The sequence below is a fragment of the Pinus tabuliformis genome, chromosome 3_1, assembly GCF_031772625.1.
Source record: "Pinus tabuliformis cultivar Carrire ecotype Pingquan chromosome 3_1, CPIR1, whole genome shotgun sequence".
In the NCBI taxonomy this organism is placed as follows: domain Eukaryota; kingdom Viridiplantae; phylum Streptophyta; class Pinopsida; order Pinales; family Pinaceae; genus Pinus; species Pinus tabuliformis.
The window spans coordinates 130,877,288-130,901,188 of NC_142301.1; positions in this window are offsets into that span (position 1 = coordinate 130,877,288).

Sequence of the window (23,901 nt, forward strand, 5' to 3'; positions counted from 1 at the left end):
TTCCCTGAAAAATCCATTATCCTGCACAAAAACTCAAACATTACTCATACCTGTTTAAAATAAATAAAAATGCTTCAAAAGTTACCTCTTTATAGTGAAAAATAAACAAATTAAAAATTCATTTATTCAAAAAATCTTATAAAAAGGGATTTTGTAAATTCATTTTTACCATTTGACTTCAGAGTGAGAAAGAGAGCTTTTGGGTAAGAAACTTCCCGTGAAGATTGCGGAAAATCTGTCCATTGGAATCGAACACCGTCACCTCCAAGTAATCCACATCATCTTACTCTTGTATTTCATCCGTTTGAAATTTGTTTTTACGGTTATATTTTGATTTTTAGGAAGAATTGTGGTTTAAAAGTCCGCTTGTGGGGGTCCGCAATTGTAGCATGCGAAACCTGCGGACCCCGACTTTTTCGCATGCGGAAAAAAGTCAGGGGCCCGCACCCGATGTTTAGGCAGAGTGCAGACCTACGCACTATCTCTAACTTAGAGAGTGTGATCCCCGCAGCATATGTTCTAAAATTGCAAATTCTTCAAATTTTTCCCAAAAACTTTGATTAAAAATATTCTAAACTGCCTTTTCTTTGAATGTAGGGTATACACCATGCTTGACTGGCGGGAACGGGAGCACGAGGATGTGGACCTTGCCGCAATTAATCATCAACCTTCGATTGATGCATTAAAGGCATGCGATTTATTTAAATTCTGGGCCATACCTGGCATGAGGGCCGAAGTAGACTTTCTGCAGTGGCTGGTAGACAGGTGGAATGTGCAGGACCAGTGTTTCATTATTGGTGGCCACTAGCTCGAAATGGAGCCAGAATAAATTTACTTTTTGACTGGTTTGCCCAAGAGAGGTGAACAATTGACTCTATTCGGGACTAAGCCAGGTGGCCAGTCTGTCGATAGCCTCCAGCTAGAGTTTTGTAATGACCAAACCAAGGACAAAGGGATTGATATCAAAACCATTTCCCGTCCTAAACTCAAAGTGATTGCATTTACTGTCACCAGACTCTGCGGAAGCGCAACACTACATATGGCCACTGGATCCCAAATGCGGATGTCAGTAGACTGCTTTCGGGGCACCATCTTCAACTGGTGCGAAGCTGTGTTGGCTAATGTAAAAGGCCAATTTACTAGAGCAAAGAACAAACAATTGAAAAACTTTTGATATGGTTTCTTAGTTGTGAGTTTTGGTCTAGAGAGGGTCCCAATGTCGGTCCCACAACATCTTTCCATTGGAGTTGAACTTCCACGAGAGCCCAAACTGATGCGTTGGGTTGCAGTTATGGCCCGTCATCCCGAGGAGGGTTCAGAGGTTGTTTGATTTCCTCTTGAGTATTTTCATTGGTTGTAAAACCAAGTATTTTCTATTCAGAATTTTCCTTATGCTGGGATGGATTATCGTGGTGACCCAGACATGGCTCTTCCACCAGGAGAGCAATGGGATGACTCAGGTAAAATCATTTTCAATACTTTCTAATTTAATTTTTTTTTTTTTAGATGGTCTCAAAACTGATAGAAAAAAGTTTCAAATGCAGATGTAGGTCCACGGCGACCGGCCACTCTCCGGCCCTATGAGAGGAAACAACTAGCTGTAGTAGCACCGGCCCCACGGGACGAATCTACAGAGACCCTGGCTGAATTGGAAAACCATCTAGAGCGTTTGACAACAGACATTCTAGAGACTAGCATAGATGACATTCCTCTTAGGCTACAACGCTATGTGATTGGGGTCCCAGGACCTTTTAGGAGGTTCCTTTGTAGGGTGGCCCGTACAGTGGTTTCTTATCGTGATCATCACTAGTGATAGGATGATCGCCTATTGTAGACTCATATGACATTTTTGCTTTTTGTACTATCATTTTTGCCGATCATAAGGTGTTTTTAAACCTATGATCGAAGACGACGTATATATGACACACTTCTATGCTATGCTATATCACTATTACTGGCTATCTTGTAAAACATGTTATGGAATGTTTTTAAATCTACTATTTGATTATTGCAAATGTCTACTTAACATTCGAAAAGCAATTGCATCTGCTAATGTATTTAAATATCTTGAAATATGCTGATACTCAATATAGTCAAATTCACGTTCCAAGAGACGAACTCTCAAAAATAATCTCAATAACACTGTATTTCTAATGGCATAAACTCTATTAAGATGTAACACAACGAGTTTAGAATCTAACCTCACAATCAAAGTCTGAATCCCAAATGAAATGGATTCAGATAATAACTCAATCACTGCACTATACTCTGCAATGTTGTTCGTTGTTTGACCGAGGCTTACCCCATGCATAGATACCAACTCATTAGAGGGTGAATAGATAACCCAAGCTGCGAAAGAAATGTTCCGTGTATTACGACAAGCACCATCAGCAAAACCGATGTATGTTTGGAGAGACGTCAACATCTACAATATCAAGAGTAAAATCAAGATAAGCAGGAATAATGACAAAAACACTCTCTAAGCTAAGCACACTTTTCTAATATAAAACACACTAGCTAGAAAGAAAATTAACCTAACTAAAATCTCCACACCCAGATTTAAGCATAATATCTCTTCAAGTAAAGACCATTTCTGGGTTTACCTAAAGAGACTCCGTCAAAGTCTACCAATTGTTACAGGGAAAAGTGTCTATATAGAATTGCTTATCCCACTAAGGTGTGGTAGCTACCTTAGAAACAAACAAAGTAAAGCTACTTTCATTTTCCTTTATGAAAGATAGATGAGAGAAGAATAAAGGAGACCAACCTCTGTCTTGCGCTTGGCTCCTAGTTCGATTCCTCTCTCTTCTGATAGTCCTTTGCTACTTGCCTCCTTGTACACCCAGCTTCATAGAGTACCTGTAGAATCAAAGTAGCATAACACTATACAAGAACATGGATCTATTATCATAAACAATCTAGGATCAGATGTAAATTGACCATACAAATGCATAGAACATAAACGACACAAGAGTATGGAGGAAAACTTGAATAGCTTTTATTGATAATTAAGAAACAGCCAAGACAGTTACAACCAGTTGTTCTGACCCAACATCATCCTCTCAGCAAGTAAGCCCTTCTTCACCTCATGCAAAGCTCAGATCACCCAACACTATGATGTTGTCTCAAGAAACCAACAACAATTCCTTACAAGATGCAAAATTCCAACCTCTGGATCTCTGGGATGAGGGATCCATATATAGATGTCTGTAAGGGAGATGAGTCAGCTTGTGATTTGATTAGTGTCTTCCCTCTAATAGTTCTTGCTTCCACTTGGAGATTGATGATCTCTTACTCATCCTTGGTCGAATTCAGAGAGGCAAGTGTCACAGGAGAAGTTTCTGGAATATTCCATGCCTCTCCACCTCACAGATTGACACTGCCATTTGTCACTTCTTGCCCATCACACCCCATAGAAGGGCTTTTTGAAATGCAACTCACCCACAGAGTGTACTTAGGTGATATACAACGCACTTTGCCTATGGAGTAGGAGAAATGATCCTGTTTTGACCAATTCTGAGCAGTTTTTCATGGAGAACTTCTGGGAGAAGCTGTAATCAATTGACCTTGTTCCTTTAGGGGTTGGAACAACATTTTTAGGGACTTAGGAGCCCTTGATTTATGGACATTTTATGATTGGGGTTACAGTGCCCAAAAATGTCTATACCAGTTACCCCCTAAAGCATGAGGTCGTTAATCTTTTTTGATGTTGGGTGAAATGCTTAATCATGAGGATCCGAAGTTCTTTGAATCTGGGAAAAGACCTGTAATGAGATACAATACAATACATTATCTTCATAATATTTTCATGATATAGCTAAGCCGGGCATTCCCATGCTCAACTTTATAAATTCATTTTCATGTACATAGGACAGACAATCGTCTGAGTGTAGACTGATGATTCTGGTAGAGCCATCATCCCTTTGATTGGATGATTATCTGTGCAGCAATGATGTACACTTGATGTCTTTATTTCCCTGAACATATATCGTAGCCTGGATGGATGAAACTAGATCTGGGGTCTTCAATCTCATTCGATCTTCACTCGAAGTACAAGTCGATCCATGTGAGAGATTTTCTAGAGTCGAACGTGGAAAGACATTGCCTGATTACCAACCAATGATGTAAGCTGTTAACAGGCGCGAGAGGAATCACTGATAATGATAATGACCCTCAAGGTACTGTAGTACAATTCACGTGGTGTGAATAAAGGACTTGGCATCGAACACCACACAAAATCTTTCGGTCGAAGGCCATTGATGTAAACCTGTCGCTGGAAGTGAGAAACTTGCCATTGAGGCATGCGAGCTTCAAAGTACTGAAAGGGGTGTTCCTAGATCGACTTCTTGGATAATGAGCTGATGTCGACAAGAAGCGATTCGTCATAGGAGGGCCTTAATGAATCCCACATCAATGACACGGAATGGAGCAAATGATTTTAATGGAGGTGAAAATGATCTAGTGATATAAGGTTCAGGGTGGCAGTCATGAAAAAATGGAGCATAAATGTATTGCAGTGGGTGAGACACAGGTGAATTCTCTGAATGAATTCTCTTGAACATATCGGCGACACTGACGTGATGGATTAGTAGCATTAACACCAAAGGTGGATGGTGTGATGGGACCATGGTGATGTGACCGGTGAATGAAACAACCCAACCCGAATTGGATGCGGAGTGAAAGTGTCATGTTCAAGAGCGACTTGCTACCAACAAAGTTTTTTCAAGTTTTCTTCCCAATTTTTACCCAGTCATTGCTGACCAGTACCTCTTTATTTTTGTCAAGCTTGAGGAGGATAACATATGCTTGCTCTATAATTTTCCCTTCGGGCAAACCCATCGCTATGTCTTAACGAGCCTAGCGATAGTGAAACTCGTTCTTGTCTGCTATGGGCAAGTTTGTCGCTATTAGATTTTAATGAGTTTAACGACAAAGATAACTCGGTCCTTTTCAATTTTAGAGAGTCTGAAAAAGGACGTAAAGGAAACTCCAAAAATCCTTTTTCGTCATCTAATCCCTTAAGTCCGAAAAAGTATAAACAATACAGAAGGGATGAATTTTCAATAATTTTAACGAGCCGAACAAAATAAGCGCTCGATCTTTTTGTGTAATAATCCCTCAGTCCCAAAAAGATTAAAATCTAAAGGAGGGATAACACTTCCGGTCCCTTGAACGAGCTGGAGAGGCCAATGGCTTGGCAATCTTTTCATATTTTACGAGTCAGTTGAAAAGAGCTTAAAGGAGACTCGTCTTTGAGGAACGAGTGATAAAATTGGGTAGCAGCTGATTCCAGGTAAGGTTTGGAATTTTCCAATCATGGCAGTGTTACAAGGATGGCTAGCGGGATCACTCTTCGCGGCTGTTCCTCAAAAGGGGTAAACAATCAAATGGAGGTGAATGATCGGCCAATACAGAGTGGAGGTGATGATGGGAACACAACCAAGGCTTTTAAAGGCTGAAGTACTACATTCACGATGATTATTTACCGGGAATTGGTTCATTTTTTATTGAGCTTAAACACTGGGGGAAACATTTGCTCATTGCTTATGTTTATTTTTTAACGAGCATGCAGTCCGCATTAAAACTGCTCGATTAATCCAGTTGTATAATAAGAATGTCTCATATATGAAAACGCCAATTTTTAGAGTTTTCCCCACATCCTTTCTTTATGCAAGTTAGGAAATGACCAATCCTACGAGTTTAAAGGGTTAGAGGACCTACAAATTTTAAAAAATAAATAGTCGCTCTTCGCTTGCACGCCAAAAGGTTTGCATACCCCCAGGTATAAAATAAAGCTTCAAGGTCACCTTTTATTCTACCGATAAAACATTTGTTTTATCAGGAAAGGTCTACCTCTTTCAGGTTACCAAAGATTTCCCTATTCACAGCGCAAACAAAACACTTCTTCAGCGATGTCTACCGAAATAGACAAAGGTGAGACAATCCACTCACATAACTTTGACGAGGGAATCTTATTCCAATCTAACCCCCTTTTCCAATCACAAACTGGAGTACATAGTAGTCATATATCTCTCGCGGAAACCTACCCTATACTCGAAGTTTTCCTGCCGAAGCAGACCAGGGTGCATGCCCCTTGGGTTTCAGTCATGTCCTTCGAATCACTCGCGCTCATCAGGTGGATGGACTAGGGATTGATGAGACATTCCTTGTGTGAAAAGACCATTCAGGGATGGTATATGACTATTTGCTATGTGTGATCCAGGAAATGAAAGCTAGTCTACGAGCTTGACCACTCCTCCTTCATGCGGAAAACAAATTACTCTAAAGAGTGATGAGATAATGGCTCCCATGCAATAAATATAGTCTTGTCCAAGGAGTAGATTATAATCCAGGGGTCCTTGGACTACCATTACGTTCATATGAATGGTTTTCCCTCTCAATGTTATGGGCACATTGGGAAGGATCCCTAACGGTCGACTGGTTCCTTTGTCAAAGCCTGTTAGATTTCTCATCTCAGGAAAAAGCGATGGCGAGCCAAGCGCTTTCCAAGCAGTCGAGGAAAGGATACTCATAGAAGCCCCTTCATCTATGATGGTACTGGCCATGATCATTCTATATATTTGCGCAATTATTCGGAATGGTACACTAGTCGGTAAACAGGGTCTGCCTAGTTGATTCCAACCAAAGGAAACAACTAGGTTGCTTAGAGGTGGGACCGAATAGACGGCCGGGTACGAATCTGACGAACTTCCTTCCTACGGTAAAGGAATGGGTAAATTTCCCCCATGTTCATCGGAGTCTTTGCTTATGAAAAGAATTTGGACGGTGTCATCCTTATTCTCTTCTGTGACTGTATCATCTGAAGATGGAACCTCTGAAGGCAAGACCGGGTCAACTGCCGCCTCGACCTTTTGACTTTTGTCTGGTATGGGTTCAGATGGTTTGTCTTCAATGATAGACGCTTTGGCCGACCACCTGGGCAGGTCAGCCGGATTTTCAACTAGCGACAGACTCGGCAAGAGTTTTTTATATCCAGGAGGAAGTCGTAACAGTGAAACCGGATGATCGTCCAAAACTCTTTTAGCCTCGTCTAAGAAGGGACAATGGTGGACGGCATGATCGCCTTCACACAGTTTACAAGGAAATCTATATTATCCTTTTTGTCCTGGGGCTTCACTTTCACTAGTCGACGGTGTGTTTTAAACATGATCATCAGAGGTTGATGACACCGAGTTGTGAAAACGAGGAGACCAGTCCCTTAAGATCCGAGGGATGCAAGGACAATCTCGATGATAGTGGTCTCCTTTACAAATGACACATGGTGATTTATGCCTGGTCAGTGCAGTGTGTGGATTTTCGCTAGACGACGCTTGTTTGTCCCCTTTCGCTTTTGGCTCCTTCTTCTTCTTTTCCTTCTTCTTCTCAGGTACTTTATTTTTGGCTTTACCAGCCCCATCAAGCGAAGAGGAAGGAGGAGAGGAAGAATTGGAGGAAGTAGAAGGTTGGTGGGTAACTCCGGAATCGTCTAGTTGCTGACTCGATTGTTCAGGAATTGCGGTGTTCTGAATTACAGAGGTTGAGAAGAGCCATACGGGCAATCCAATTGTCAATCCTGGAAGTGACAATGTGGGCATATGGGGTGCACCAACATCTCCCCAAGAGGAGAAAGGACTAGGATTTCCTCTAAGAGGAATTCCTTGGTTGGTGGACTCCATTCTCTCAACCTAAGACCAACGTAGGAAAGGTGATGATTATTCCATTTAAAATAAATTTTAGATGCTTTGACACAACTTGTTTCTTCAATTTTAAAGAGTCGAGAAAAAACAAAAGATGACTCTAGTCGCCTTCGATTTTTAATGAGCCTAAAGTGACAAGTGCTCAGATGGACCTTTTCCGTTAAGGAGTCTGAAAAGGAACGAAAGGGAGTGCTCTGGAAATCTAGGTAGAGGGATTATCAAACCAATCGCAAAACTGCAGAATACTTTTTACGGTACGGTAGTCAATCTTCCCGAATGCTGTGTTCAGTGCATTGTGATCGATAGGGCGGCAGACACAGCTTCCTACGGATAAAGGATTAAGCCTATTGTGGTCTCCCAAAATATACTCGATGGTACGTGGGAGCACAAGTCCGTACTGGCACTTATCGTTTCAAAGTGGAGGAAGCACCCAACCAACAGTGAGAACAGCAGTTACCAGGCTTTACGACGCTGGAATACGTCTCTAGCCTAGACTTCTAGATGTTGTGCATTAGGTTCCAAAGCATTGTTAGATTCATTAAATTTATTTTATAGTTTATCTTTCTTAAGAAATTTTCCTTTCAAGTTCACCACGTGATGTAGATGTACAATTCCTAAAATGCAATCTAAGATGATAAACAGTCTTTTATCTTCTTTGTGCAATGAAAATCCTAGCTACTAAGGAAAGAAAGACAGAATTCTTTCAACAAAGAGCAAAGAGCACACACTATATGCACTGTCCTAAATCAAACCAATCAAACAGTCTAAATGCAAATTCACATGCATGTATTTGTTTTCAGCTTTCTTAATATGTGAATGATAAAAAGAAAGCTAATGTGCAAATCTGAATTACTTTTCAAGCGACAATTACTAACAAGTTTCTTTTCAAATCAAATTTGAAGATAATGACAACACTTATTGATTTGGAAATGAATACTTGCTTTCGACACTAGAAAAACTATAAATTCAGATCAAATACAATAGTAACAGGGTAATCGACTATCAAGAGCAATCAGACTCTCTTCTATGACTGAAAATTACACTTGCGACACTTTCAAATCAAGAAACGACAGTACAATTACGTTACTTTTTTGCAAATGAGAACTGAAAATGACTCAACGAATACACAAAAACATTTACAGTTATTTGCACAATGGAGGTGGAATATCAGCAAGGAAAGGGGTTTCAAATAGAGGTATAATGACTACAGGCAGTAAAATTCATGAATAGAACTAAAAAGAATGAACAGAAACCAACATTCAGGAACAATGTCTAGTCTGATCAGCGCACTTGTAACACAGTGAATTTGAAATGTAGCGCACCTACTACACTCGGGAAGTGCACTGAATTTCAGGTTCACAGAACAGAGATTGCGCTGGGCCAGAGACGAGACTTTGCTTAGGTTCTGGGTCACAGTTTGTAGTTCAGTTCAGGGATTTTGGCCAAGCAAGTGGTAATCAGTAAATCAACAATAGGGGTAGATCTAATGAGGTTACTAGAGCCACCACAAGGGCAATTAGAGAGTTTGTAAATCAGTTGTTTAATTCATAAACAAAACCCAGAGATTGACTGAAGCGACATTTATCTACTTTGCATTTTCATAGAAAATGCAGTTCGAAAGCTACCTGGCTCGACTTCAGGCTCCGTCTGTAAGTTTATAAAGTAAACAACAAGGTAGATAAACAAACAACCTAATCGCTCCCACTGTGGTCGCCATTTTGTTACAGGGAAAAGTGTCTATACAGAACTGCTTATCCCACTAAGGTGTGGTAGCTACCTTAGAAACAAACAAAGTAAAGCTACTTTCATTTTCCTTTATGAAAGATAGATGAGAGAAGAATAAAGGAGACCAACCTCTGTCTTGCGCTTGGCTCCTAGTTCGATTCCTCTCTCTTCTGATAGTCCTTTGCTACTTGCCTCCTTGTACACCCAGCTTCACAGAGTACCTGTAGAAGCAAAGTAGCATAACACTATACAAGAACATGGATCTATTATCATAAACAATCTAGGATCAGATGTAAATTGACCATACAAATGCATAAAACATAAACGACACAAGAGTATGAAGGAAAACTTGAATAGCTTTTATTGATAATCAAGAAAGAGCCAAGAGAGTTACAACCAGTTGTTCTGACCCAGCATCATCCTCTCAGCAAGTAAGCCCTTCTTCACCTCATGCAAAGCTTAGATCACCCAACACTATGATGTTGTCTCAAGAAACCAACAGCAATTCCTTACAAGATGCAAAATTCCAGCCTCTGGATCTCTGGGATGAGGGATCCATATATAGATATCTGTAAGGGAAATGAGTCAGCTTGTGATTTGATTAGTGTCTTCCCTATGACAGTTCTTTCTTCCACTTGGAGATTGATGATCTCTTACTCATCCTTGGTCGAATTCAGAGAGGCAAGTGTCACAGGAGAAGTTTCTGGAAGATTCCATGCCTCTCCACCTCGCGGATTGACACTGCCATTTGTCACTTCTCGCCCATCGTACCCCATAGAAGGGATTTTCAAAATGAAACGCACCCACAGATTGTACTTAGGTGAGATGCAACACACTTTGCCTATGGAGCAGGTGAAATGATCCTGTTTTGACCCGTTTTGAGCAGTTTTTCATGGAGAACTTCTGGGAGAAGCTGTAATCAATTGACCTTGTTCCTTTAGGGGTTGGAACAACACTTTTAGGGACTTAGGAGCCCTTGGTTTATGGACATTTTATGCTTGGGGTCACAGTGCCCAAAAATGTCTATAACACCAATTCATATGCCCCTTTTGCCAGCTTTCACTTAAAAACATAAGGACCATGCCACATGGGTACGAATTTTCCAGTGCCTAACTTATCATTTGCTTGATCGGACAGTAAGACTAGGTCTCCTTCCAAAAAATTATGAGGTGTAACATTTCGATCATACTGAGCTTTAATACGTTTTGCATGAGCTTTGATTGCTAGTGCAGCATCACGTCGATTCTCATCTAGATGAGCCAAGTACAACAAACTTTTCTCCTCTTTGGAAGTGGCTGGAAGTAATTCTGTGGCCATTTGCAATGACGGGATTTCACATTCAATGGGTAACATAACTTCCAAACCGTAAACTAGTTGGAAAGGAGTGAAACCAGTTGATGTTTTTACTGAGGTTCGGTACACCCAAAGCGCTGAAAATAGCATGTTATGCCAATTCGACCTATGAATCCCAATGATTCGTCAGATCATAATGACTAGAACTTTGTTGATGGCTTCAACCAGACCATTAGCCTGTGGTTAATATGGAGTTGAACTATCGTGACACAGGCCAAGTTGATATGTTAGTTTATTCATCATAATATTTCGAAAATGATGCCCATGATTAGTGATAATCTCTTGTGGAACACCGAAACTAGCAATTATATGATTGAAAACGAAAATCACAGCAGTTTTGCCGTCTGCCGAAAATGTAGGCATTGCCTCGGCCCACTTGGTAAAATAATCTACTACAAGGATGATATACGCATGCCCCCCGACTGAGTGAGGGTTACATGTAATAAAATCGATACCCCATTTCACAGAAGGACCGACAGTAATTATAGGGTGGAGAGGAGCAGGTGGAGAACGCATCTTTTGATAAAAAAAATTGGCAGTTGTGGCATTTTCAGACCGCGTTAATACAATCTTTAAACAAAGACGGCCAAAAATAGCTAGTGCACAATATCTTTTGGGTTGTGGCAAACCCCGACATATGACCACCACACACTCCAGAGTGACAGTCATTTAGAACCCTTTCAGCTTCCTCATGAGTTAAACAACGTCAGAAAATAGAGTCCACCCCACGGCGATAAAGTGTATCTCCAATAATCTTGTATTGTTGGGATTGGAATCGTATTTTCCGATGCTGAGATCTTTAATTTTCAGGCCGAAAGGATTGGGTTTGGAGATAAACAATGGTATCTCCATACCATGGATCAAGAGTGCTGATTAGAAACAAGGATTCATCCGCAATGGGCTCTTCCACCATAGTTTCAGTATCAGCACGCGGGAAGTCACACATCAACTCCGCAAAAACTAAAAATTTCAAACTCCAAGTCAAATCCCTACAAGATTACAATCCATTTGGAATACTTTCCCCCTAGCAATTGTTTTGTCAAAATATAGATCATAGGGTTGCAGTTGGAAATTACTGTAGTTTTTCATAGTAAAATGTAATGACGAAAACGCTGGATAGCTTGAACAACTGCCAGGGCCAATTTCTCCACATGTGAATATTTTAGCTCAGTCGGATTGAAAGTACGACTAAGGTAATAAATCACATGTTCACTACCAAATTCATCTTCTTGAACTAATACCATTCCGATGGTGGAATGGGAGGCGGCAAGATACAAGAAGTAATCCTGGTTGTAGTTGGGAGGATGCAATAATGGTGCATGGGTCAACGCGTGTTTTAGTGCATCAAAAGATTTGTTAGCTATCTCATCCAAAAAGAATAGAGATTCTGTTTCAACAACCTGGTAAAACCCTTTGTGATCTCGGCGTAGTTAGGAATTAATCGACGTAAAAAGTTTTCTTTCCCTTGCAAACTTTGGAGTTGGCAAAGAGTCAAAGGAGGAGGCAATTTGAAAATAGCTTCAATCGTCGAGGGATCGACGCGAATGCTGGCTTTCGAAACAACAAATCCCAGTAACCGACCCATTTCAATACAGAAAACACACTTGTGTGGATTCAACCTAATTCGATAATGCCTACATCTCATAAAGATTGCTCGTAAATGGATGAGATGATCGGCTCTACGTAATGAATGAGCAGGTAAATCATCGAGATAGGGTTGCACAATGTGGTTGATGTCATGAAACGCGTAAGACATGGCCCTTTGAAAAGTTGCACTAGCTTTCTTAAGCCCAAAAGGTAATTTGCAATAAGCAAATGTCCCCCATGGACAAATGAAAGCCGTTTTTGGTTGATCAGCATGTAGAATATTGATTTGATTGTAACCGGAAAAACCATCCATGAAGGAGAATATTTCACTGCCGGCACAATCATGAATGATTTGATCGATATAGGGAGTTGGGTAATTGTCTTTTGGATAGGCTCTATTAATATCCCTATAATCGATGCATATTCTTATTGTTCCTTGCTTTTTGTTAATAGGAACAATATTCAATACCCAATCCGTTAAGGGAATTGGATAAATGAAACTTGCTTTAAGTAATTTTTCAACTTCTGCTTTAATTGCAGTAGCTTTTCGCGGGTGAATCTGACCCAAACATTGCCGGACGGGTTTGGCATCCGGGTAAGTTTTGATTTCATAAACAACAATTTCTGGGTCAATTCCTGGCATTTCTTCATATGACCAGGCAAACACGTCTCAGAATTCTTGAAATAGGGACTTATATGTTTGAAATTCATCTTCCGTACAAGAGGCACCTATATGAATGTTTTCAACAATTCCAGGCTTAACCGAAATGTTAATAGGAATTGTTCGAGAAATATTTCCCAAATTTAACTCAAAATCTGGATTCTGCAATGGATTCTGAGGTTCCTTGACATAATCAGTCGTAAAAATAGATGAAAAATAATTTTCAAAATGATCAATCTCAGGTAAAAACGAAGATCTATGATGAAGATCTTCCCATGGTAAATCATCAAGAGACAAGATTTTGCGGATCTGCTCATCTGTATGAACAAGTTTGGAAAAGTTGTTGAATCTGAGTTTGATGTTGAAAGTGATTCTTCATGGACTACATTCATTAAGTCAATTTCAGTTGAAGAAGGGTCGGAAAACGATTGTACATCCTGATACGCAATTTCATACGGACTCAAAGGCATAGCATTGCCAAATGAATCTATCTCAGATTCAGAAGGTACGATCCAAGGATCATCATAAACAATAGTGTCTGATGAAATCATATGAATGGTTGCAGTAGAAGGCGATACGTTAGGAGGACGAAAGGAAAAAGTTCCTAGTAAACCAGAATCTTTAACTAGTCCTACTCCAACATCGTTATAAGGGATAGTTGTTTTGCCGACATGTTGGATACTTTCAGAAGAGGCTGGGTTGGATGAAAAGTAAGTTAGCTGGTCTATAGTTATGATCTTTCCATTATGAGGAAAATTTATAAGCCGAAAGACCGATGAAACAACAGCAGTCATAGCGTAAGACCAACTACGACTCAAGAGAAGGTTGTAATCTAGAGGGGCATCAACCACTTCCACATCTAGATTAACATTTTTGCCTTCAATCCCTATAGGTAAATCCCGTAGAATGCCAAAAGGATGGAACCCACGGCCATCAAAAGCCTTTAGAATTGTCGGGGTTTGATTAAGTGTAGGAGAACCAAGTGATCTCCAACACTGGATTGACATAATACACGGTGAAGCTCCCTCATCAATTACAGTCCTATAGCAAGGTTTGTTTTTGACTAACACTGGAATCTGGAAAGCCATTTGATGAGGTAAATGAGGTGTACTATCTTCTAAATCGAAGATTATAAGGTTCGAGTCCTGAATATCAACAGCTCCTATAGCCGACAATAGCAATTTACACTGTGCTGGACATGATGGCAGCACCTCCAAAGCCGACATTGCTAAAGGTGAAATGGCTAAATCTTCAACAATGTTATAGTTATGAGTAGCTCTCGCATGTGGATTGAAAGTTGACTTTTGAAGTATACCCTTGCTGGGCGGTTTGATTACTAAGTCTGGGTTAGGTTTCTTGATCTATAGTGGATTGGAACCAGGAGTTGAAGTTGATGGATTCGAATTAGAAGATTCTACTTCCTTACCAGCAACAGGACTTTTACTTCCATAATATTGCGATCGTGTCGCAATCCTAACATGGGACATCATCATTATGGGTTCTTCTAAAGCATTTGAGGAAGAACCTATCATCTTACTATCTTGACTAGGAAAAGGATCCTTCAAAACAACAGACGTTTGAGGACCTTTGATGATTTTCGGAACCTTAGCGCGATGAGGGCAGTCTCTTGTAAAATGCTCTTCGTTACAAATGAGACAAGGATAATGAGGTTTACGTTTATCAGCAGTAGATTCTATTTTTTCTAGTTTCTCTTTCGAATTTTTATCTGATTTATTTTTCTTCTTCCCCTTATTTTTACCGCCGGATTTTGATTTGGCCGTAAATGACTCTACGACATGAATATTGGCAGAAATTTCCATGGAAGAGTCTCCTGTCGGGGAATCTGGTAAAGTTATGATAGGAGAAGAATTCTTAGAATATTTCTTCTTACTTTTGGTGTTAACTGAACCAATCATACCATCAGGGGCATGAGACCCTGAAGGACCTGCAGTTATTTGATTTTGTTTAGGAAGATCGGGGATTTTCTCGTGTAACGTACCCGACTACGTATAAACAAGGTCAAGGTACTAAGCTTGAGAAATTACTTGCTCTTCAGTAACAACTTCTGCCTTAGCTACATCCTCAGTGATTTTCGGTAATAATGATTTGACAAACCATTCAGCTAAGATTTGATCCGGAATAAAAACTTTCACTAAATGCCATCGATGTCTCCATTCATGAATGTGATCTGAAATATAAGTGGACGATGATTGTTTTAATGAAGTTAATAATTCCGTGCCATTGTCATTGTTACATAGTAATTTCTCACTGCCTTCCTGTCAGTCACCCTGCTATGCCCAGATTTCATAATCACTAAGTTCTTGCTCCCTGAACTGGTTAAAAACCCATTTTATCCAAAGTTTTGTTCATCAGCGCGTCTGTTCCCAAAATACCCGCGATGACTGGCGCCCTGTAGTGTATTCCGTGCGCTGCTAGCTCGGAAGGACATCACTTTTCCGCGCTGGTCGCCAGCGCGCCTTTCCCGTGTTCTTCCGCGCTGACATGATTGTCCCAGTTATGTAGACGCGGTGACATCGCGTCAGTTGCCTCATAATCCGCGCTGATCCAGTTTGGGCGAATTTGTTCAAACAACCAGCCTTCCAGATCACTCCAGGATTGGTTGTTAGCTTTGTGAATGTCGACTCCCTTTTATGGCATGTCTGTTCGACCCTTTCCAACAACTCCCCTTGAAGATAAGCTCATCCTTCCACCTTTTTAGGAGACTCCTTCTCCTATATAAACTCTCACCATTACCATGGGCAGCTAGTTTTTGGATAGTTAGACTTAGCTTGGAATAGCTTGGATTGTATAGAGCTTATAGTGCTCAGATTGCTGTTACTATAGGTATTTGGTGTGCTAAGTGTGGAAGTGCATGATAGCTTAGGGAAGGTTGTGTTGTGTTGCTTGTGTGAGAGAGAGAGTTTCTTGGCTTGGGAGAATCATTTCCAAAGGTGAATGCTTGAGACACTTGCTGACTGGCCCCTCCTGAGAAGGATACCGACGTCAGAACATTTGGTTGTACTCTTCTCTATTCTGATTAATAATAGATGACTGCTATTATTGTTCCATTCTCATTTGTCTATGCAATGGTTAAATGTGAATTACATCTTTTCTGACTGATGTATGGTTGCTTTTACTAGATTTTACGCTTGTGTTTGCTTCCCTTTCGTGTGTGCAGGTATCCATTCGCGGAGATTGCGGAGGATTGTGACCAGCCGAAGCAGAGGAGCGAAGGCAACATCTCTTCGCCAAACGACAAGCGCAGGAATCCAAGTAGGTGCTCTTTACCTCTTGTTTAATTGTAACTAGGAACATGCGTAGCAGCATTGTGTGATTGTTGCTAGACCCTTGCTGGGCTAGTAGGGATCGCCTCTATCCGTAGAGGGGATTTACCTCTCCAACAGTCATATCTGACAGAAAACTGAAAATGAGTTAAGAATGAAGTAGCTAGCTGACTAAAATTATAAAAAGTGGTTCGCGGTAACTCAATGTACCACTTGGCCACAAGACCAATTACAGTGCGTTGAAAAAGCCGTAAATGGATTGAATCATCTGAAATGGAGTTAGATGCACACCAGAGGTGATAAGTCATCACATGGTTTGACAGATCCTCTCATGATTTACCTTCAAACTTGAGAATATCACTGGGCAACTTATTCGGCATTGGCGACCAAAACCGAAGATAATTAATCGGATCGCTCGTAAGGCACGACAAATCAGGCAAGTCCAAAGTTGTAATGAACGGTAACTGACGATTAGGGTCACGAAAGCCCTCGGTCATAAGACCAGCCCCAGGAGGAAGATATCCAGGATAACTAGGAATTGGAATTGCATTTGGGATATTATATCCTCCCAGAAAACCAAGATTAACCGGACCGTACTGGGGTTGTTGAGGTTGCTGATAAGTATATCCAGGATACGGTTGATACTGATAGACTGGGTTCTGCACAGCAGGACCGAATTGGTACTATCCCTAGTACGGTTGATAAGTAAATTTAGGTTGACTTGTGACAACCGTACTTGGAACAGGTTGTCCTACAGGCATTTGAACCCAAGTCTGAATTGTAGGTCCAGACTGAGGTATAGATGCTTGAGAAGTTGATGTAGGAACAGTAGAAACCGGAGCTGTTGATACTCCAGAAGTAGGTGGGGTAGATTGAACAAACCTTGCAGTAGTCGCAACAGTCATTTGAGGCGGAGTACAAGGTGTACTAGGCCCAGGCTGAGAAACTACAGAAGGTGCAGAAGTTTGAATAGTAGGATGGACAGGTTGCTGGGTTGAACCAGAAACCAAGGGTTGTCCAGACTGAGATGACAACTGCACATTCGGTTGCAAGATCTATTGAGATTGAGATGGATCCCACACTATATTCATTCTGGGGTATGGACCCATAGAAGGTTGAGCATATTGAGGACCATAACCAGGTTGAGGGTAGGGTTGATAATTCAAAGGTACATTTCTAGCTCCTTGGACAAATAATTGACCTGAAGGTGGTTGGAAACCTTGGGTTGGGTACTGACCTTGAGGTTGATAACCTTGAGGCACGTATTGATACTGGGGTTGACCTTGAGGTACATATTCATACTGGGGTTGACATTGAGGTACATACTAAGTCTGGGGTTGACCTTGAGGAATGTACTGTCCCGAAGGTATGTATTGTCCTTGAGGTTTCCCCCCAGGCGGTAATTGGGTACCTTGAAGTTGCCCCCCAAACAATAATTGAGGACCTTGAGGTTGCCCCCCAGGTGGTAACTGACTACCTTGAGGTTGTGGATTTGGAATGGTACCTGACATCATAATAATATCTTCTACACTCAATGGCTTAGTTCTGTTATTACCAATTAATAACCCTTGTTCAACAGGTTGAGGAGATGCTCCCGAAAAAGCACCAGTAAGTGACTGATACCCAAAGGGAACAGAAGGACCGCCATATAAAAATGTTTCTGGAGATTGAGAAAACATGGATGATTGTCTCGACATATTTGGTGAGCTCCAGTATTGTAGCAATAATTCTACAACTCCTGGGGCTTCCTGTCTCTTAATTTTATCAACCCGGTAGTTCGTACAAACTTGGAAGCGACGGTGCTGTATGCACAAGTACTAGATCTTGTCGCAGCTGTCACTTGGTCAGCTGGCACAAGTCCGCTAGGGCTCAAGCCAACTTCTATAGGCTCTCAGAAGAAGCTTGTTAAATGATGGACGAAAGCTAGCTCAAAGAAGACTAATCTACTTGGCAAAAATGAAGTGAAAGCAAATCAAAACATGGAAACCCTAGGAAACCCTAATTTAACTAGTCTAACCTCTATGATGCAAAGAATGTGAAGGAAACTTCTACCAATGATGCCATTACTTCTAATAAGTGAAAATGCATGAATCTAATCTGCTTGCATCTTAAAAGACATGTTTTTGTATTTTTTCTTTAAGTGGATGGAGTGATTGTGACTTTGTGCTTATTAGGGTTTGGTTGTGCAGATGTGATGCGGAAGGAAGGAAAGCTTGGGAAAGGTTGGAGAGGCTAGGAGAGGTCCCCAGAGATCCTTAGCATTAGTCCACAGAGGTTCCTCACATTCAGAGGCTCAGCAACCGAGTGAGTGGCCTCCTACAGGATGTCTGCAGGGGATTCTACAGGAACCACAGGGGTTTCTACAGGAAATCTACAAATTGCTACAGGATGACCTACAATGGGTGTTTGAAGTGATGGTGGAGTGATGGAATGGTAGGGGGAGATGTGTAAGGTAGGAATAAGGCTGGTGATGGCTCAGAAGTGGAGAAGTAGGATGGAGAACGAGTGTATGAAGTGGGTTGATGGATGGAAGGTTATAACAACGAAATGTCTAAAGAATGAAGTTACGTGAGGAGTGGAGGAGTTTTGGAGATAACAGAGCGGAGCAGAGGTCGAGGATGTGGTTGTATGCGTGATCAAGACGAAGAAGGAGGTAATAGGATGATGAAAAGCAGTGTAAATGAAACAAATGGCTTATGACTGTCACCAAGATGAAAATTCATTAACCTAAGCTACCTGAACTCAATGAACAGCAAGATAAAGCGTGTAGAGGAATGTGCATGAAGCGGTGATGAAGGTGTATGGTGCAAGAGTGAAGTACATGGAAAGATCTATCCTAAACGAGACTATGTTGCAGCATGTATAAAGTGAAGAACTGCGTATTTTTGTGGCTGGTATAGGCTGCACTCCAATCTCCAAACAGAGATGGCAATGGAGACTTTCTCAACCTTTTTGCTGGAGCTCCAAGAGATTATATCTATCCTCCTATCAAACTTAAGCAACTGAAAGCAAATCACCATAAACTAGTCCTATCTATGCTCATGAAAACGACTAAATTACCAAACTGTGAATTCGAATTGCATGTGAAAATAAATAAACTCAAAGTGCTGGAACGAAATGCAAACACACTACAACACTAAGGAGATCTATTGCTCTCAGGTTGGGCCCTAACCTGAGAGCTATAGCTCCTTGAGAAAACTCAGAGCTAGATCAAAATCTGCCTTCTTTATTCATAATCTGATGTCATGCCAAACTTGGCTTACAAAAAGAACTACACCGAGCTGTGCTCAAAAATTACAATAGTAATGTGAAAATTTCAACAACCTATCAAAGGCTACGGCCTCCATACTTATGCAAAAACGATCATCCAACAGGTGTCCTTGATTTTAGGAGCTCGGCTGTCCAACTGAAGTTTAAACTGTTGATCCTGTAGGACAGTCATAATTGTTGTTCCTGTAGAACAGTTATAACTGCTATTCCTGTAGAACAGCTGGCTGCTTCTAAGCTCGGTGGGGAGATGGATTGGAGCTCGGAGCTATGGTGGGAATCAAGAGGAGGGTCCCAAGACTGTGGACATCCTCTCCTAAAAACCAGTAGTGCCAACTCATTGTCTCCTTGTCTCCTTTTCATGTGGTCTTTTCTCCCTTTTAATGCAAAAACCTGAAATCATAATGCATTAGTCACGTAGATAAAATGTCTACCCTTCTTCCTACAAACAACATGAATAAACTAAGAAATGCATGCATAAGCAGTAAAAAGTGAATGGTTTGAGCAAAACAAGTAGGCCAAATGAGCCCAAATTATACCAAAAATTGGGGCTCATCATCACCCCCCAGCTAAACTATTTGCTCATCCTTGAGCAACTTTGCCCTGGCTCCTCGTCTTTGGCCGAGAACTAGAGCCCAGAGCACACTTTTCCTCCCCTGATTTTGGTGGTTCTGCCTTTTCTGCCGAGGGTGGTGCTTCTTCCTTTCCCGTTTTTGGCGGCCCTGCCTTTGCTGCCCCTGGTGGTGACGAAGGTGATGCTTCCTTCCCCTTTCCTATTTCCTTGAGCCGGGCTTCGGAAGGCGACTGGCCTATTTTTCGTGTCCAGGAAGTTATTTTTGGGCTCCCCTTTTCGGTGGTGGTTGATGTTTTAGAGGGGGTTCTTGCACTGGGTGAAGTAGGGATGTCCCCTGAAGTGGTTTGGCTGCTGGGTGGAGGCTGTGGCTTGCCCGTGGTCATCCTCTTGCTTCTCCTAGCTTCAGATGGTAGAGGGGTCTCCCTCTCCCTTTTCTCCTTCGGTCTTGGAGGTGTGCTGAGGGCAGCCAGTGCCGCTGCTGCCTCCTTTTCGAGAATTCCAGCCTTCTCTTTCTTGCGTTTTGCTCTCTCAGAGCTCCTTGTAGAGGGCCCCTCCTTTTCAGATTTCGGGCTTCCTGTGGAAGACCCTGCTTTGCCCACTTCGGGCCTCCGGTAGAAGATTCTTTCTTTCCCGCCGTTGGGCTTCCTAAAGAAGGCCCTCTCTTTGCCTTCAGACTCTCTGTAGGAGGCTGTTTCTCAATGACTTTCGGGCCTCTTGTAGAAGCCCCTTTTTCCAATTTCGGGCTTCCTGTAGAAGCCTGTGTTTGCACTTTCGGGCTTCCTGTAGAAGCCTTTGTCTCCGTTTTTGGGCTTCCTGTAGAAGCCTGTTCTCCAACGATCTTCGCGCTTCCTGTAGAAGCCTTGGTCTTTGCTCTTGGGCTTCCTGTAGAAGCCTGCTCCTCACTGATCTTCGGGCTTCCTGTAGAAGCCTTTGTCTTTGTTTTCGGGCTTCCTGTAGAAGCCTGTTTTTCAATGATTTTTGGGCTTCCTGTAGAAGCCTGCTTCTGTTTTCCTGTAGGTACAGGTGTCTCCGTCTTTGCTTGCTTACCTGCCTGAATTTTGCTTTTTGCTTTGGTTGCAGGTGCTGTTGAGGTACTTGGGCTGACGTGGACTACCTCAGCTTTGTCCATTCTGCCTTTCATCCTCTTTTCCCTTGCTGACAGGATAGGTGTGCCACCCTTTTCTTCGTCCTTCTTTTCCTCAGCCACTACTTCCTTGTCTTCACTGCTAGAGGAGCCACTATCTTCGACTAGCATTTTTATGTCCCCATCTCGTGTTAGATTCCTAAATGACTCCCAAGAGAGGGGAACTTTATATGAGTGCAGTGCATCCTCCACAAGCAATTTGATCAGCCCATGGTGTGCCACCTGATCTGGGATGCCCTCTCTTAGCTTTGTAGCACACTCCATTAGGGACTGCAGGAGATAATAAGGGATGCTCAGTTTTTGCTCTACAGGAAGGTCAATTCGGTGCCTCAACTCAGTGAGTAGCCAAAAGTGATATGCATACACGATGCTGAACTGGCCTTCACAAGTAATATATTTCATGATTTTCAAACTGACCTCATTCCAAGGTGGTGATAGGCTCGTTCTTCTAACCCCGTTTTTATCCTCCGAGAATTCTTCCTCAGGTGGAAAGAATTCCTTCTTTGCCTGCTGACTCAGCTTTCTCTCCTCTTTATCCCACGGCAGACCCATAGGAAGTTCTGTGATCCGACTGATATGTTCTGGGGTGAGTTTGAGGCTTAGACCTCTGAAGTTTATTGTGGCCAGTGTCTGGGATTTAGGCTTCAAAGCCTGCAAGAATTCCTCGGCTACTTCATCATCGTAGCCCTGTAGCTTATCACAAAAAGACATCCATTGAACCCTTGTGAATAGTTCTACCACCTCCTGGTTTTCTCTTAATTTGGTGGAATCTGTGGGTTCCCGCCTGATAAACCCACCCGGCATGATGAACACGGGGGTTTTGACTAAAGGTGACAAATGCAAAGGAGATTCGGTCTATTTTAGGCAGAGCATGCATACAATTCACAAAACACAGTCTAATTATACTGCTATCCTGTAGAAGCGATAGTATAGGCACATCAATCCGATATTTTTATGACCAGACCGTGAATAATGATCTTGCCACCTTTGAAAGCCAATTGCGGAAGGAGTTTCAGGGTTACCTTTTTCTGCCACCTTTTCTTTCGTGAGGAATTCACCTTCCTGTAGAACTGCGTTCCTATAGAGACTGCTTCCTGTAGGACTGCGTTCCTGTAGAAACTGTTCCTGTAGGAGCAGTGTGCAAACTTCGGGGAGGACTGTAGTTGGCCAGCGGTTGAGATGTGCTTCACCGGCGTTCTGGTAGCCAAAAGCTCGGCGTATCAACGTGCAGAGTAAATCAGAAGAGCCACTCGAGTTTTGAAGTGGAGGTTAATGAATACATGCGCATAATCTAGTCGATTAGATTTTGAATCGGCGCAGCTCGTGGCGCGGGGGGTGAGCTGTCCCAGCCAGACCGTTGGGCGACGTCACCCATCATTCGCCTGCATATTCACTCGCTACCGCATTCATTCCCACAGATCTGCTGCCACCCTTTTCGGTTAAACTCGTTTCTCGGTTGACGGGACTATCCTCATGTGCGTGCTGCATATTTCTTTGTCGTGGCTGCCACCCAAGCATCCGACTATACCATAACTAGCCGACGTGGCCAGTCAACTGGCCATACGGCTGCTCAACCATTCATTTCTACGCCATGCAAACAAATCAAAGTAATACTCATGCGATTTGGTGGAAGGAAGGGTTGAGACACTTACCTGTGCGCGGCTGCACATGATTTTTCGGTTTTTGGACGACGGGGAGCGGATCTACCTGCTGCATGCGGCTTACACAGTCCCGGAGGCTCATGGTTACAGGATGCTGGCGATGGAGTGGATGCTCTGGTTGCCTGCGCCCGTGTGTTGTTTGCAGAGGCGGTGCTGTGAATGGTATCCACTCATGCAGGTTTGACTGTTACAGGATTCCCACGGGGTGCCTTGTAACAGTCTCGCCTCCTTGGGTGCATGCTGCACAACGATGGATAGAATCTTCTGATCACGCTCCCGGAGCGTCTGATGCTCGACATGGATGTGGTATGAGCTCTCGGTGCTTTTTTTCTTTGACAAATGGCTTTACCATGAGAACTCATCGATCTGGTTTGCTGGTGCAGGGATCTTGGTTGCATGGCGACGAGGATGGTGGAGCAAGGTAACAGCAATGTTCAGGGGTGCCAACAGTGGCATGCATGCATCCAACCCATTCCTCAGCCACTAGATCTCCATTTGAAACAAATTTTTGGCTGTCCCAAACTTCTACAGGAAGTTTCCTGTAGACACAGAGCTTCCTGTAGAAAGTTCGGCCTTCCTGTAGAAAGTCTGCACTTTCCTGTAGAAAATCCGCGCCTTCCTGTAGAAAGACTGCGCCCTCCTGTAGAAAGACTGTGCCTTCCTGTAGAAGATTCAAACCATGATAAAATTGCACATACCTTGAAAAACATGGGTGCTCTTGGAGGAGGTACTGATGAGGTTCCTTGACAGCATGATAAGGACCCTTGGCTGTGAGTTGAAGGGCTTCCTCTTCTCCATAGAGCATCTGCAACCTGCATGCAATTTTCATATTGTGCTTATTATTTTTTTCTTTTTCTCTTTTTTTTTTTTTTTTTTTTTTGGAAAGATAACAGGGGCGCACCAAAGAGGTTTTCACCCGTGCCATCTGCCCTGAGCGCCTCAGAGAGG